At 44.2% G+C, this 17,912-nt stretch overlaps 1 protein-coding gene across 1 annotated transcript in view; it reads left to right on the forward strand.

Annotated features, from left to right (window-relative positions):
- Positions 1-3,673: 3,673 nt before the first annotated feature.
- SLC25A22 (solute carrier family 25 member 22) overlaps positions 3,674-17,912 on the forward strand; it is a 66,787-nt gene continuing 52,548 nt past the window's right edge. The window contains exon 1 of the mRNA XM_081203302.1: positions 3,674-4,011. The gene's annotated coding sequence lies outside the window, so the exon portion shown is untranslated. The remainder of the gene's footprint in view (positions 4,012-17,912) is intronic.

Below are 17,912 nucleotides of genomic sequence, written 5' to 3' on the forward strand. Positions count from 1 at the left end.
CATTCCAACAGTAGTTTATACATTTTTGTTAATAATTTTTCATTATTTTCCAGCAAATCTTTTTCAAACCTTGAGAATTCCTTCTGAAAGCTGAATTCAATAGGATTTCCTTCTGAGTAGTGTTGGGGAAGAAATTCAATTCAGTTCCCATTTTAAGGTGAACCCACTTAATCCATACTTTCCAAAGCAAGACAAGAACCAAAACACAGCCATCCTTCTAAAAACACACTTTTCTGAATTTTGCAGTGTAGTTCCCCAATCAATGTGCTCAAAAAATGCACATGCAGCAGTAAATAATTGGGATGCAACCCATATAACAATATTGTGCAAAACATTGTCCCATTCCCTGTTTAAAAGGCTATCCCTTACAGCCACACTGCTTCCTGCTTCACACATCAGAATGGTTCTCAAGCTACTGAACTAGAATACAAAATGAGCGTCACTGTTGTGGTAAGGGAGGAGGGAGGTGTCCCCCCCCCCATTCTCTGCAAAAATAATTGCCAAGCACAGTTGAAAAGTGCTTTCCTACATTACTTGAAATGTGATTTATCACCTGCAAACAGCAATGTTCTTACTGTACCAGTGAGAGCTGCAGGTGTAACAGCAGAGTCAGCAGTGTGGTGGTGCTAGGAAAGAGGTTTGATTCTTCTAACTCCAAACAATGTTCTCTAATGGTCAAAGAGCATGAATTTTGCCTGCACATATATCTGTCAAGGATGTGATACATGCAAGTTAATTGGCTAATAGCCCGTTGCTTCATTATGGGGGAAAATCGGTGAAGTGTAACAGTGTGCCCTGATTTCAAAGAAATTGCCTCACACTTTGGTGTAGTATGGCCTATCTGCTCCTATTGCTGTACAATCATTAATGTACCCGCATTGCTTTCTGCTGAGTGGTTTTCCTCTGTATTTTCAAAATGTGTATTCCTGTTCTGAGCCTCATCCTACTTTTCCTACTCAAGCTCTTCTTGTCCTTTGCACTGTGCAAAATAATTCATTCTTGTCTTCCCTGTTTATTCACCTTAACTATCCCCCCCCCACAAAAAAATCTATTCGCAAAACAGTTTCATGCCTCAAAATCTCTCTGCTGAATTATCTAATGTAAATCCTAGGCAGTGAGCAAGGCTAAAGTTTTGTCTTCACTAAAAAGAAAATGCCCACATTCTTAAACAGAATAATTCTTTATACATTGTTTTCAGAGGGAGGGAGGAAAAGCTCTATAGGCGGTATTATTTAATAGTTGGAGCTGCTAAGAACGATGTTTCATGGCAGGATGATAACTCATTAGGAGAGAATGCTGATGACACAGAATACTATTGCAGGAATATCTCTTATTTTTATAGCCGTGCCTCCTGATCCTTACTCTTTCACCCTTTTTGAATATCAAAGCAGCTAAAATATTTGCTCCTCTCCCTCATTTAAGTGTGCATGACACCCCACAGCTGTTCAAGTAACTGTCATACATGCTGCCCTGACCAGTCTAGCTTCTATGTGAAAGAGGAAGTGGGTCTCTTTGAATGGCTTCCTTTCAAGCAAAAAGGCAGTTTCCAAGCTGGAGTCTGTATGCCTTTGATATTTGCTTAAAAGTAATTCCCCTCCCCTTCTTCTTGCTTGCCCTCAAATTTTACAGACTAATGATGGAGAATATGGAGCAAAATGAGATTATGTCAGTGTGCACACTATAGACCTTTAAAGCACATTCAAAACTCATTTTCCACTCAAAGAATTCTGGGCACTGTGGTTTGCTAAGGGTTCTGGGAATTGTAACCCTGTGAGGAGTAAACTACAGTGCCCAGAATTCTAAACGGCCTCTGTCCTGTATACCTGAAGGAGCGTCTCCCCCATCATTCAGCCCGGACACTGAGATCCAGTGCCAAGGGCCTTCTGGCGGTTCCCTCATTGCGAGAAGTGAGGCTACAGGGAACCAGACAGAGGGCCTTCTCGGTAGTGGCGCCCGCCCTGTGGAACGCCCTCCCATCAGATATCAAAAAGATAAATAATTACCTGACATTCAGAAGACATCTTAAGGCAGCCCTGTTCAGGGAAGTTTTTAATATGTAGCGCTGTACTGTTTTTAACACTGATTGGGAGCCACCCAGAGTGGCTGGGGAAATTATTATTATTATTATTATTATTATTATTATTATTATTATTATTATTATTATTTCAGTGGAAAAATGTGCTTCAAACACGCTTTAAAGGTATAGTGCATGCACAGCCTAAGTGAATATTAACATATATTTGTGCCTTCCCATCAATCTAAAACAGCAAGACAAATGAAAAGCAAACTAGTCTCTCTTTTTGGAAATTGTCCATATGCAAAATAGCACTGTTGTCCTGCCCCACATTCTTCACAAGCTCAGGAGCTTTCCGGATGCTGCAATTTGTCCAGGAAATATTGTACATGACTGAACAATCCAGACATCCGTGTTCTCTATCTGCTCTCAAACTGCTAACACAAGTTCCTAGAAAACCACAACTGCCGTCTCAGGAAGTGGGACTGTGGAAGTTGGCTGTGCTTTGATGACACAGGCGCTTGGTGGATGGCACATCACATGGTGAAGCAGTGATGCTTCCCTTGCCTGATCCATGCTGCTGAAAACTGAGTTACACAGTGTGTATCTTTCCGCTAAAAATGTTATGTTTGAGGCCAGTTTGAGATGCTGTGTATATGTTAGGGGTAATGGAAGTTGAGTTGTTATAAAGTGCCTAACAATTGACCATTGCACATGCTCACTAAGTTGCATGGAGAATGTGTTCATCACCTGTCCATGAAGAATGAATTTTGCACATTTCCCAGTCAATATGTACAATATCCAATAAGTACTGGGGAATGTGCATATTTCTACTAGCCAATATGTATAAGCCCCAACAAGTGCTGGGATATGCATCTTGAGTGAATTTTGTACATTCTTTTGCCAATATGCATAATCGCCAATGTGCGTATCTCCAATGCATTTTATGCACTTTCTGAGCAATATGCACATTCTCTGGGCAATATGAATAGTTGCCAAGAAACACGCCCTTGTTTTCTCTCTTTAGTTCAGAAGTGTGCAATCTGTGCATGCACACACACAACCTCAGCTGTGGGCATAAGATGGTTATCTGGGGGGGGGGGGGAGGCAGTATTGAGAGTGTGGTATTTAGGCTGAATCCTGACTTCACATACCTGGGAGTAAGCCCCATTTAATTAATTAGGAGGATTTACTTCTGAGTATACATAGATTGCCTTCTAATTGACCTTTAGATTCTCCAGGATCCCAGGTAACTGATTGATGCATGCAGACTAATCTTATGCATAAAGTTATTTCCACTGATTTCAAGGGGACTTGCTCCCAAATGAGTGCCCATATGGTTGTAGGCTTATTCCCTACCCTTTTGCAAATAACGTCTTATTTTCTTAATACGTTGGTTGCAAGGGGGTAACCAAAAGAATTCCGAAAAATAAGGACGATCATTATGCAAAGCGTCGATTAGGAAGCCCAAAGTTTCTCCCTAACTTTGCTTTTCCCCGCCCCCTCGGCGAGATTTTTTATTTCTCTCGTGTGTGATTTTCGCAGGCTGCGAAATCTGACCTCATCCGCGAACGGGCGTGCCGTGACGTCAGCGGGCGGCCCCCTCCCGCTTCTGACAGCAGCAAGCAGCAGCAAGCAGCGCTGGACCGGTGATGGGAGGAGTGAGTACTGTACTAAGTCGGGGAGAGTTTTGACGCGGGCGCTTTCACGTGAGCCCTCCTGGGGCTGGAAACTATTGTGCGGAGCCCAGAGAGAGAGTGGCAGCAAGCGGGGAAAGTGGCTGCCATTGCGCGCAGCGGCCAGAGGCGGCGGTGCCGAGCTGGCGCTGGGAAAGAAACTGCACGGACATCCTGGTTTGTACCACTTAAAGGAACAGCCAGAGAGTCGAGGGAGGGAAAGAGCGAGCGAGCGAGGGAGCAGCCAGCCAGCCATAGACTCAGCCAGATCGGTGCTTTCCCGGCTGTTTCCCGACAGAGGCGGAGCGCCCCTACGGCTCGGTGAGTGCCCATGGTTCCTTTTCGCCCCCTTCCCTTGCCGCTCTGCGATGCCAGATGGGCTGTGGGGAGCGTCATCTGCCCCACGCTTCCTCGCTCCAGCCCCAAGGGCGGGCGGATGGGCGCCTGGAATTGTCCCTCTGAGCGTTATTGGGAATGGTTTGCCAATGCAGCCGGGGTTGCAACCCTTCTCCGCCCTCCGTCCCTCCCTCCGTTGCATGGTGAGCTGGCGCGGCGCGGCCGGTTGCAACCCGGCAGGGATTAGCCTCCCACCTAGTGCGCGCGTGTCCTTTCCTCCTGCTCAAATGCACAGCGAAACGGCAGGATTAAAGCCGCGGCGCCCGCAGGGAACTCCGCCGCGGATGCCGAGCGGCGCGAGGAGGGCGTCTTCCCGGCCAACTCCACCCGGGAGATCCTTCTCTTCCTCCCTCCCTCCCTCCATCTCCAACCCCCCACCCCCGAGGGAGTAGGGATCTGTTGCATCATGCCCCCTTTATCTTTACTACATCTCCACCCTTTCCCTTGGAGCAACCGGAAAGTTTGACTGGAGCCCAGCGTCCTCCTCAGCCATATGGGGAGCCCCGCTGCACCCCTCGGGAGGGTGACCACGAACCCCTTCCTGTATCCTCCCCGTATCTGGCTGCGTTTCCTAGCCTGACTTGAGCAATGGGGCGGCTGGGAAGTGCCCGGAGCTCAATACTGAAGCGTTGGGGGCGTGTGAGGTCAATAGGGGGTAAGAAGAGGGCAGTTGCTCTGAGTGTGTCTGGGATGCTCCACGCTCGGGTCCTGCGTGGGCTTAACTTTTCCTCTCAGCCCCGCCGCGGGGCTCCCTCTCGAGGCGACGCGCCAAAGCGGCCGCGTGACCTTTTCACCTGCTCGCCCCTCAGCTTGCCTTCCGATAGCGCGACCTTTGACAGCATTTGAGTGGTGCTCCTTTATGAATGCTGCCAGTGACCCTGGAAACTTCGTGGCGGAAACATAAAGTAATGCCACCTTGCTGCTGCTGTTTCAACCCAGTGAAAATGCAGGGACTCTTGTTGCCCCCCCCTCTCCTTGGGCGGCTTAAAGTGTTTTTAAGCATCTTGGTGCCCAGCGGTTTGATGTGGATACTGGATTGGGCAAATGCCTCCTAGATTCCCATTCCCCTTGCAGAAGCAGTGCTTGCCCTCCAACCTTGTTCTCCAGCAGGGCAGCCTCTTGTTGTGCCGCCTCCTACATGCTGGAAGCAGCGTGGCAGATTCTCAGGCCAAAGTCTCCACCTCCTCCGAGGGAGACGGCAGCCTCAGCCTGCCAGCACCAATCAAGCTGCCAAGCTGCATGAAGCTTCTCTCTCTCTCTCTCTCTCTCTCTCTCTGTGTGTGTGTGTGTGTTTGTGTGTATGTGTGTGTATCTATCTATCTACAGTGGTACCTCAGGTTAAGTACTTAATTCGTTCTGGAGGTCCGTTCTTAACCTGAAACTGTTCTTAACCTGAAGCACCATTTTAGCTAATGGGGCCTCCTGCTGCCGCTGCACCGCCGGAGCATGATTTCTGTTCTCATCCTGAAGCAAAGTTCTTAACCCGAGGTAATATTTCTGGGTTAGCAGAGTCTGTAACCTGAAGCGTATTTAACCCGAGGTACCACAGTATCTACGCACACACACAGAAATTTATTTATTTTTGAAACAACAGGACAAGATACACACTCCAGCTGATACACAGAATCAGAGGTGACCACAGTATGTTGACAAAGGACAAATTTGTCGCCGACGACAAATCTCCACATATCCTGAAGGACTGAATCTGCTCACTTAGCTTGATTTCAGCGCTATAGGCCTGAGTGGTTTGTAACTGATCTCCCTGTCAATATATAAAAATGGTGTGAGCCTTGTGGTAGATCAACTCCAAATATGAAGGCAGGATGGTGCACATGATCTCAGATTCATCATCCAAAGCTTTTGTTGAGATTCACTGATAAAGGCTCCTTTTCCTAGTCTGCTGCTTGTGAAGAGTACTGCCGTCCTAAGAGTATTGCCGCCCTAAGCAGCACTTGGGTTCAGCCACAGGGTTCAACTGCCTTCCATTCTATCCAAATGGGCATTCTCAGGGTGATTTTCCAAAAAATGAGTCCATGAAAAACAGGCCTCTGAAAGCTATGCAATATGTTTGGTTTGGGGTGTGTGTGTGTGTGTGTGTTTGTTTGTTTTAAATTTGCTTACATTTTCTAGCATAGGCTTGGCACTGGATTACCATGCCGGAGATTAGAATTTGATCTTTGCTCTGCAGCTCCTCTGCCATATATGACCTTGGGTCTCCCATCTGATTGGGTGTTGCCATTCTCTTGGCTTGCTTTGATTTGAGCTCCTGCAACACCTAGCACAAAAAGAGGTTGGTCAATTATCTGGCTTCTGCTCAGCCATGGGGTAGCTGCAGCGAACGTGATGCTCAGAGACTTTGTAGACAGATGGCTGGGTTTTTAGTTATAATTTTTAAACAAGGCAGTATCCTTGCCACAGGCCATTCATTAAAATGAAGCAATGAATAATACATAAGTCGCCATATCTTTCTTAGAGAGGGGCCTGATGTGATGAACTCATTTCTCTAGCTGTACCCTTATTCCTTATCCACTTATCTTGGCAGCATAGAAAAGAAAACACACGTATAAGTTTCCTAATATAGTTGTTCAAAAGGAAATTAATTTATGCATTTATTCCATTTATTTAACATTGTCTGTCCTGCACAGAGCTTTGAGTGGCATATTTGGGAATCATTCCACACACCCCTTCCATATTTTATCCATGCAGCAGCCCTTTCAGATAGGTTAGGGTGAAGTGGTAACTTATCCAAGGTCACTAACTGATTATGATGGCTGAGTGGGGATTTGAATCCAGGTCTTTCTAATCTGTATCTGGCATTGTGGCCCAGGTTTCTTCCTCTGAGCTGTTGAGCCACTTCCATGTTTCTAGCCATGCATTTCTTCCTCCTTTAGGATTATTACCCCATAAACACCAAGAAATACAGCTTCCTCCACCGGTTTCTCTCTGAGCTAAAAAAAGTGTAGCCCGCTGAATTTAGTTCTATACTGTATCTGTTAATATATGAAACTTTGAAAGTGCAATTTACAGTAAGACTAGGGAGACTTGCATGTGTTTTTACAAAAACGAACCACTTGAAGATCCCATGAATCTGTGTAATCCAGTGAATGAAATGGTTTGTGTACATCTGGGTTTCCAGTGTATGCCCAAGCATAGGCTTCCTAGGTGTGATTGTTGGTAGGCTACTATCCCTTGGTCTCAATTTCTCATCTGTGAAATGTGAATAACAGCAACCTTCGCCTCTCAGGACTGCAGAAGAATTAAATAATCAAGACCATAAAGCAGCAGATGCTACCAAATGTCAAATAAAATGCAGGCTGTAGTGGTATTGGATAAATAGCACTTTGATGAGGGAATTGTCCTAAGTAAATGGCATTTAATTTAAGCACTAGTCACAAATGACAAGATGCTGCGTGCATTAAAAGAGGATTAGGTAAATTCATGGAGGATGAGGGTAGCAATGGCTGCTAGCTGTGTTCTGCCTCCATGGAGGCAATGCTCTGTCTCCATGGTTGAAGACAGTAATGCTTCTGAATACCAGTTGCTGGAAATCACAGAAGAGGATATTGGTTGGGTCCTGCTTGCAGGTTTCCCACAGGGATCTGGTTGGCCACTGTGGCAGCAGGATGCTGGACCAACTGAGTCATTGGCCTGATCCAGCAGGCTCTTCTTATGCAGATGAGTGAGTGGGATAAGGGACCCTCCTCTGAGATCAACGTAGAACCAAAAGGTCTACCAGAAGGGGGAAGCCCCCCTCCTGTGCACCCAGTTTCGAAATGAAGCAGGTTGCTGTTGCAGGAGGGACAGAGCTCTCCACCTCTTCTGTACCAAACCGCCAATGGGCTGGCAACATAGGCAGGCCTATTTACCAGGCTTTATTAATAGAGCTCCATTTTGACCTTGATATCAGGCTACATCTTCACATGTAGCAGAGTGAGGTGGGAATGAGATGGTAGAATGGACTGTGCTATGTCTGATTGTATGTGGTGAAATCACGCTTTGAATGTTCCCCTATGTCAATTTCCCCTGCAAATAGAAGGCTAGCATGGCAGGGAGTGGGTTGGGCTTGAATCTTCCTAAGCTGCTATTTTTTAATATTTGTAAGGAGATTTCTATGGTTTTTAAGATTCAGTATTTTATTTATTTACTGCACTCATATCCCAGCCCCTCCTCTAAGGAGCTCAAGGTGACATGCATGGTTCGTTGCCTTACTTCCCATTTTATCCATGTGAGGTAGGTTAGGCTAAATGGCTGTGACTGGCCCAGGGTCACCCAGTGAGTTTCATGGTTGAGCGAAGATTTGAACCCTGGTCTCCCGGGTCCTAGTCCAACACACGAAGCACTACAGCACCACTGGCTTTTTACCACTATATTCCACTACTGCAAGTACAGTGGTACCTTGGTTTACAAACTTAAACCGTTCCAGAAGTCTGTTCTTAAACCAAAGCATTCTTTCCCATAGCAGCGTGGGATTCAATTTACAAATGGAACACACTCAACAGGAAGCGGAACATGTTCTGCTTCCAAGGCAAAATTCACAAACCAAAACACCTACTTCCGGGTTTGCAGTGTTCTTAATCCAAGTTGTTCATAAACTAAGCTGTTCTTAAACCAAGGTACCACTGTAGTCTGAAGTGGTCCTGTCTATTCTGCCTCTAGACTCCACCACCTCATTTGTCCATATTTCTAGACCCAACTTTAAAATATCTCAGGCAATATGAATGATAGACCATTCATACAATAATTTTGCCTCCCAGTTTCGCTCCATCCTTCTATCCAGAGAATTGATTGTCGAAGTATTAAGTAAAATGCCTCTCCATAATACAAGCAAGCAGACATGCTGGAATGCTGTTTAATCGTGTAAATTAAGACCATTGGATTAGATCAGGCATGGCCAAACTTGGCCCTCCAGATGTTTTGGGACTACAACTCCCATAATCTTTAGCTAACAGGACCAATGGTCAGGGATGATGGGAATTGTAGTCCCAAAACATCTGGAGGGCCAAATATGTCCACACCTGGATTAGATGTTGATGAGGTGTACATAGGTTCCAGGGGAAGCTACGCAGTTGCTGTAAAGTCATTACAGTTTTTTCAAAGCCCCACCCCGAACATGCAGATTCCTTGATTTTATTTAGTTCCTTGTAATGTGCTCCTTTATGTTGCAGTGTTGATGTGCTATTGATTTGGCAGAGTACGTTTGGTAACTGTTTTTTTTTAATACTAGCATTTTACTGCAGCGTTAGGCTGCCACAGGAAGTGCACATTGAGGGCAGCATATACAGTTCACTTCACACAGTCATGTGAGATGTGGGTGTGCAAGAAAGAGAAGGAGAAAACTGTTTTAAGGGCACCCAGGGAACTTTATGACTGAATGAACGTTTGAACTCTGGCCTCCCCCACCTAACACCCTAACCACTATACCTCTTTATGCTAAGAACAAGGCCCTATGGAAGCAATAGACAACCTGTGGCTCTCTGGCCCCAGCCAGCATGGTCAGTGGCTCAGGGATGATGGGAATTGTGTTTCTGTAGCACTTGGAAGACCACAGGTTTCCTCGCCCTTCCTTGTGGTCTGCTATCCTAGTCTAAGAGTCAGAAGGGGGCGGGGGATGATGCAGTACTAGTACAAAATTATCAGCGTGGTTTTGCACCAGAGTTACACTGGTGCAGCACTTGGGACCAATGGACCTGTGTTAAATGATGCTGCTGCACCATCACGAGTGGTTCTAGATGAGTCAGATGTGGGTATAAACAGCAGGAGGAGATTGAAGGGGGTGGGCTATACTTGTGCTTTTCCATGTGGATCATACAACATATTAAAAACAGGGCAGATTACAACCACAGGAACAGGGTGGGCTTTGAAAACACACATCTCAGGTGTCAACGGCCAGAGTAAAGGGGTGCGTCTTCAGCACACATGCAGGCCCCCCACTCACAATTTGCAAGGAGAGAGAGAGAGAGATCAAAATATTTCAGATAGGTTTCTTGACCTGCCAAACAATACCGATGGGCTTTGTAAGGTTAATCAGAAACCTAAAAACAAAATAAAACAAAACAAAAGAACAAACAAACAAAAACACCCACCACTTATAAAAAACAAATAAAGGTGGGGAGGGAAGTTGGGAGGATATGGGGTTGTATCCAACTAGATTCTTTTCCGAGTACTCTCATAAAAATTAATGGACCTTTAAGTTTGCCTTGCCCATTAATTTCAGTGGATCTACCAAAATAGGCTACAGCTGGTACCCTGTTTCTGATAACATTGCATGAACTTCCATCTCTTTTCAAGTTGGTACACCAAAGATTCTGTTCCCTTTTGCAGACATGGAAGCAAGAGATGATCTTTTGCCCCCTTTCAATTACTTGTATAACATTTCAGCATTACTACAGAAGAAACGTGCTAGACTGTAATGAGTAAATGTATCTGTACTGTTTATAACCAAGCTCACAAATTTATGTACATCACTTCAATTTTCAGCTTGCTGGAAAGATCTGTTGGAGCTGTTCAGGGTTGGGGAATCTGTGGCTTGTAGATCAGGGCTTCTCAAACTTTCCATCCCCACGGCCCACTTGAGACAGCTGAGGCCAACCAGTCATAAAAGGCTGAGACAGGGGCAGAGTCAGACACAAAATGGTGACAGTTACTGGCATAATTGATTGACAATTACTGACATCAATTCTACTGATGTCTTATCCATTCTTTGCCGTCATTTGCCACCCATCATTTTCCTTGTGGCAATGAGTTCCATGGTTCTACTTTCATCAAGCAGAGTGCAGACATTGACTCAGAGGTAGTTACCCGATTTTAGGCAGAATTTGCTGATCCAGAGGCTGCTACCACATATTCCACCCTTCACCAAACAGATGCCCCCCAGCTGTTTTGGACTAAAACTCCCATCAGCCCCAGCTAGCACAGCTGTGTTGGATGAGACTGATGGGAGTTGTAGCCCAAAACAGCTGGAGGGCACCAGCTTGGTGAAGGCTGGTATATGCACAAGCATCTTGGATTGAGTTAAAGGCCGGAGGGCTTTTACATTTTGCATTTTGATTCATTTTAATATCTCAGATTAGAGCAATGACATTTCATACTGAGTCATGACATCCTCCTTAATCATTCTGTTTTTGGTGGGTGCTTCTGCCTCTCCAGAAACAGCTCCATATGGCTGTGTGATGATGATTCATCCCAGGTTTTTGTCTAGCAGGATTCTGTGCATCCTGCATCTGTGAATCTAGCTGTGGTGTGTTTATCACGAATTATTTGCTTCAATTCTCCATATGTCATTTGGCTTTAAAGGAGAAGAAGAAAAAGGGGGAAGCACCCACTATCTCCTTCGGATATTACTTTTTAGGCAGAGCAGTCCTATATCCCATTTATGTTTGTCCCAAACTTCCTAGTGTTTTTCATTCTCTCTCTCTCTCTTTGCCTGTCATTTCCTTGATTCTTCATGTCATGGTATTCAACTGAAAAGTAGCTCTCTGCACTCACAAGTTTCTACTGCAGTAACCAAACAGTTCCTTAATACATATGTCTGTGCACCAGTTCTTCTCTGATAGAGATCCTGAAGGATCTCTGTGTATACTTTCTGGAACTGTTATAATTCTCACTTCTGTTGTCATCTCTAAAGTTGAGAAGACAAAACACATTCCCATTAAATAGTATGTGAATTTAGTAGCAGAGAATTGAGGCCAGAGCCAGATTTACCTATGAAACCATTCTTTCTTGTCACAGGTTATATAACCACCTACATTTTCCCACCTCTCAGTTTCTAATGCCTTGGCTCAGACATTATGCCTAGCCATAGTTCACAACCCAAGCCATGGTTAGAAATTCCAAATGTACAAGAGGCAAACCATGGTTTATAGGTCATCTTCTTGTCATCTTCTGTTTTCTGTCCTCTCAGAATTCTGCTTTAATAAGTTCACTCTTGTCTCCATGGTGTAGCTTCTCTTTAATAAATAATAATTTAATAAATAATAATTTATTAAACCAGGAATTAGCGTGGGTCATTTACACTGTACACTGCCTTCAGTGCTTTGGCCCTGGCTTCTTTAAACCACAGCTCCTATTTAAAACACAGTTTCCATTATGTCCAAAACAGGATTTCTTTTTCATTTTTAAATGTCAGTTGGCTAAATAGGACATGAAGCCATTGTCTGATCCTGGTTCCAGGTCACAGAAGGATGTGAAGAAGGCCCATTCTTCATTCCCGACTTAATAAACCATGGTTTATTAAGTCAGTAATGTTATGTCCTAACCAGCAGTCCATGTGTTTCAGGGCCCACTAGAGAGATGCTCTTGTTACCAGTATATCAGATAATGATTCAGAAATGCTTGCCTTGGGGCAAATTCTATGTCTCACTGATTGTTGTTTACATTTCTGCATGTATCCAAAATTGTGCCACCGATTGATTCACAACACTGTCATTGTCAGTTTGCACTTTATTTCAAAATGATGTTTTACTACTACTTCTTCTGTTTTTAGTGGCCTCCCTCTCACTGCCAATGCAATCCACTTGGAAGAAGACCAGCCTCCCAGTTCACAGGTCCTTTTAACAGGGTTCCTTGTTAAGCCTGTCTGATTCACCAACTGTGGCAATTAGTTTTTATGGGAGCACTCCAAATCAGTTTGAAAAGTGGTGCTTGTGTAAATCTGTGTCTCCATTGACTGAAACCCTTTATTCATGTAGATTGTGCTTGCAAACAGTTTTATGGCCTGTTGGTTTGCAATTGGCTCTGCTTTACTCCACCTGCACACCAACAGAGTTTCTATCAAGCTCTCGAGATGTGGGGGCACTGAGCATCAGTACTGTTTTGCAAATGTAATTGCGACTTTGATATTTTAGTGGTGAGCAGAGAATGCTTTTTAAATGTCTTGCAGTCAAAGAAACGAAGGGATCCCTCCCAGCTTTCTCCCAGGAGACAGAATGGTATTCACAAATTGATCAACAGATGGCCTGGATTTTGCTTTGGAAGGAAAGGACAGCCACTGTTGTCAATGTGCTTGCATGTGACTCATGTGCATATATATATTTGTGTATGCCTGGTATTCCAGAGCCCATAGAGGGTGTTCTGCAACGTGAAGTACGTGATGAGGTTTCTCTGCAGTTGGATAATGGCTGAGGAGATCTGTGTGATTATTGTGCTTCTGTGTACATGCAGCCTTGAGCTGCTCTTTGCAGGCTGATCATGATAATCCATGGTCTGGAGCAGATGGGGTGGCACAGCATGCAGGCACACACGCACGCACGCACGCACTTGCAAGCATAGCTGTTTACCTGAAATAGGCATACAGCTGAACCATTGGGCGCAGTGCTACTTTTCTAGAAAAAGAAGTGCTGAAACTCACCACAAATGCCTCCCTTGTTCTCTTAGAAAAGCAATGGCGCCCACCTGAGAGGTGCTGGAACTGGGTTCTGGTGTGTTCAGGCTGAAAAAAAGCCTTGGTTGGGTGAAGTCCCTTATATTACAAAAGGGGAGGAAGGGGTAAAGTCTCTGATTGAGATGACGTTTGGGTTCAGAAGAAGTGGGGAGGGAAGCGTTGGTGGTGGTGGTGGGGTTCCATGGGATGCCCATTGTGGCAACTCAGTGGGAATGTAGAGGTGGTCTGCTCTGTCAGCTGAGAGGGCTGTAGAATGAAGCTGTTTCTCCTGAGCTCTGTGTGCTTGACAAGAGAGATGGCCTTGGAGAAACTATAAATTATTCCTAGAGCTCTCTAGTGAGTGGGCCTAAGAATAAAGACCTGGGAGTGAGAAACCTTTAGTCATATCCTTTCTTTTCTGTCTCACTTTGATCTGTCATTGGACCTTTACTGCTTCATTTTGCAGCACAGAGTTAAACTGCCATGCTGGCCCCAAAGTGTATGAGCAGTTCCACTTTTCATTTCCATGTTTTTTTGGCATTTAATTTGCCCAATCCCCCTATTGCAGGGATTGCCAATGTCACGTCCAGATACTGTGGACTACAACTCCCAACATCCCTGGCCATTCGCCATTCTAGCTGGGGCTGAACATGATAATCATCATGTTGGCTGCCCTGTCTTATTGGTTCAATTCTACACTTACTGGAGGGCTTCTGACATGCACACTGTGCTTACTTGGAGACCAAAGTGTTTGGGGGCGGGCGGGTGGAGAACCACTGTCTCCTGATGAAGTCAGTAGATCTGGCTGGGCACATTGGTTTCCTATCATCACCCAATGGTTTCCTTGCAGTATCAATTCTGGCCACTTTCTGATGGCCTGCTTAATGAGCCTTTAGCCTGATATGTTTGTGAGGAGATTAGATGATGTTGCAGAGCATTTCTCCACAACTTTTCTTACTGCAAAAAGTCCAGTCTTTGGGGGAATTGGGCTTGTTTTGCAAGAGTGTTAATTGCACAGGCCAAATTTGCCAGGGTTTGACTAAGCCCCACCTGAAAATAGTGAGAACCTGGAGGTACCCTTTGACAATTACACTCCAGTTTACAACTGTGTAAACTAGGGTTTGTTGCCCTACCATTTTCTAACTGGTCTGGAAGCCTGTGCTATCAAATGAAATCTTGCTTGTGTAATCAATAGTTGCCTTTGGGTAGAAGCATTTTATTTTGGCACTAATTCATTCTTCAGTACCATGTCAGCTGCTTTCCTCAAAACTGTTTATATTTAGAACAACGTTCCCTCCATATTATGCTTCTTCTGATTCTAACAGTGCATAATGCGTCAGTATGTGGCTTGGTTTTCTGGAGATACCACTTTGAATTATCTGCACTCAAGAGTCTCATGTGTCTTTCATTATTCCATATCCATGCCAATTATGTTGGCAATGCCTTTCCTGAATATGCTGGGACCTTCTTAGAACCATCTGCATGCAAAGCAGCTGCTCTACCGCTAAGCTATAGCTTCTCTCTCTCTCCCCCCCCCCCAAGATCTGTGGCCACTGTGAGATCAATAGCAGATAATGCACTTGCATGACCTTGAGATGGTTTGTATGGAATTTGTATATCCTGACTACGTGAAAGATAACATAATCAAGTCATAATCCCAATACTGTTGGGATCAGGGGTTATAGTGATCTCTGGAGAACTTATCTTTCATGCCAATATTTTGAAAAGGGGAATTATTTCCTAATTCATAGTTGTTAACTGTGAGTTTGACTGAGCCAGAATTTGGACACCTCTGAAATCAGGTTGTTGGTGGTATGAAGGTAGAATAGCTGAAGGCATGAAATTAAGAGGAATGTAAGATTTTGGGTAGAGCTGAGGAATAACCCCTCAACTTAAACCTCCCAACTTAATGTTTGGTCGGACTTTAAGTTTGGTAAGCAAACCAGTCCACTTCTGAAGCCCCTAACCACTTCCATGGATCCTGTTTGGATTGTAGGGGTGTTCACATGTTATATTCAACAAGCGTACAATACGTGTACACAATAGTTGAGCTGTATACTCACACAGTTATTGTAATGTTCAATGAATGTAGAATGTGTGTACTCAACAATTGAGCTGAACAAATCAACCAGTGTACACTCTTTCCGAGAAAAATGTCTACAGATGTGAATATAACCTGTCCCTGGGTTCAGTGTAATATGTGAATGTGTTCTATTTGAATGTGTTCAGTGTCATGTTGGGGGATGGGGCTCACAGGTGCGAGCTATGTTTGCCAGGTCACAATGTCTGCTATATTTGCATTAGACTTGGAACGCTGATGGCTAAAAAGCAGTTTCTGCCCATGCTGTTTGGATCATCTTTTAAAACCAGCAGAAAGACTGTTAAGAAAGACAAGGTCTTCTTTGTAGCATCCATTTAAACCAAATTAGCCATGGTGTGAACACTCTGCTTTTCCTGGCTCGCTATTTGAGACTATATGTGGCTGATTCCACTTTGAAATGGGGTCAGCCAAAGACTCTTGGGAAAGCAAGATTTTAAAATATTTGTATGCTGCCCCTCACCTCACTCTATTTTAGGAGAGTTTGCTACAAAAATAGAAATATAATGACAAGACCAGAACAAAAATAGCAGATAAGACGCTAAAAGTGGAAACACGATTTAAAATTATTGGAATGTGTTCTTCATGAGATGTCTGAGGGATAGATGTGTTGGCACCATCAGCCCTCATTAGGGAGGCTATTCTATAACAGGGGCATCACTGCCAAAAAACAACAGCAACAACCCTCTCTCTCCCACTTTGACCCCCATCTCACCTCTGTTGTGGGATCCTGCTAGCAATAAGATCTGGGCTAATTAGTGTAAAAGAAATATTACATTAAATAATAATTAAATTGTATATTATTTTGCTTAAATATTTGTTTGCTATTTTCATAAGTTCATTTTTAGTGCTTTTAAATGCTGTGCACATTCTGTTTTTAAATTCATGTTGCTTCTTCATGTATATTTAGCATACTTGGCATGCTGATTTTCACTCCTTGTCCATCCATTCCATTTTGGGTCCCATTAACAGATAATACCAAGGGTGGGTTTGTTTGTTTGTTTGTTTGTTTGTTTAATAATTGGATTTTAACCCTACACCTCTAAATATCCATTGTCTGCAATCTGTTGTTGCTTAATGCAAGTTTGAGCCTGTTGGTGGCGGGGATCATGGAAGTAAGAAGTTTTAAAGAAGCAGAGAATAAAAAATAATAATTTTGTGGACTTCGTCCCTGCTTTACTTCCACAAGTTGGTAAAAGTGGCAGCAGAGCACAACGAAGCCTCATCCTAGAAAAAGTAAAGAGAGTATGAAGGGGAAAGGGAGGTTTGAAGATAGTATATAAGATAGCAAGACAATGCAACCAATATGTCAAAAAGTGTTTGTCAGACACACATGGGGCACCCAAACCTGCTTTGACAGGACAGATGATATTTCCCAATTTAGGGAGTGGGCCTGGAGCAAGAGCATTAGACACCCCAGGCTTTGGGAGAAAAATTGGAAGTCTACTGCCTCATCTTGTGTAGTGCTGTTGTGCAGCGGAGCATAATATTGGGCTCATATGCCTTCAGCTGCCCCTATATATGCTCTGGTGCTGCAAACTACTGCTTCTGCTCATTTCTAGTAAAAGTAAATATTAACTATAATATGAGTCCATGGTCACTTTTCTGAAGGGGAAAGCTCAATAGCTTTGCTTCCAGTTTTACCTATCGGGAATGGAATCGTCAATATTCTCAAACCCCACTCCCTATATACATTTAGACCTCTTTTCCCAGCTGCATGAGATAAAGAAAGCCTGTTGGTACCTTTCTGCTAGCACACAAGAGGTTAATGATACAGTGGTACCTCAGGTTACATACGCTTCAGGTTACAGACTCCGCTAACCCAGAAATAGTGCTTCAGGTTAAGAACTTTGCTTCAGGATGAGAACAGAAATTGTGCTCCGGCGGCGCCGCGGCGGCAGCAGGAGACCCCATTAGCTAAACTGGTGCTTCAGGTTAAGAACAGTTTCAGGTTAAGAACAGACCTCCGGAACGAATTAAGTACTTAACCCGAGGTACCACTGTACAGTTGGAACTGCAACAGAAATCCCAGCAGCCACTCATCCATCATGGTTACTCTTTCCCCACAGTGAGAGTTAAATTCCAACATATTCAGCAGTTGCAGAATACACTGCCATCACTGTCCCGTACTGTAAGATTCTTTAGAATATTTCTTCCATTGTAGCTCATTTCCTCTTGTACTTATTTATGTCATTTGCTCTGTCTGAACTGGCCCTGCGCCTTTACTTCACAGCACGTTTGAATTAATGTAATTAGTAGGTGCATTATTAGATCACTTAAGCACAAAGAACTTGTGTGCATGTCTAGTAACCGTCTTAAGTAACCCCATTAACAAATGACGGGGCAACTGGCCCACACACTGAAGTAGAT

This window comes from Podarcis bocagei (assembly GCF_964188305.1).
Source record: "Podarcis bocagei genome assembly, chromosome: 1".
Lineage (NCBI taxonomy): Eukaryota > Metazoa > Chordata > Lepidosauria > Squamata > Lacertidae > Podarcis > Podarcis bocagei.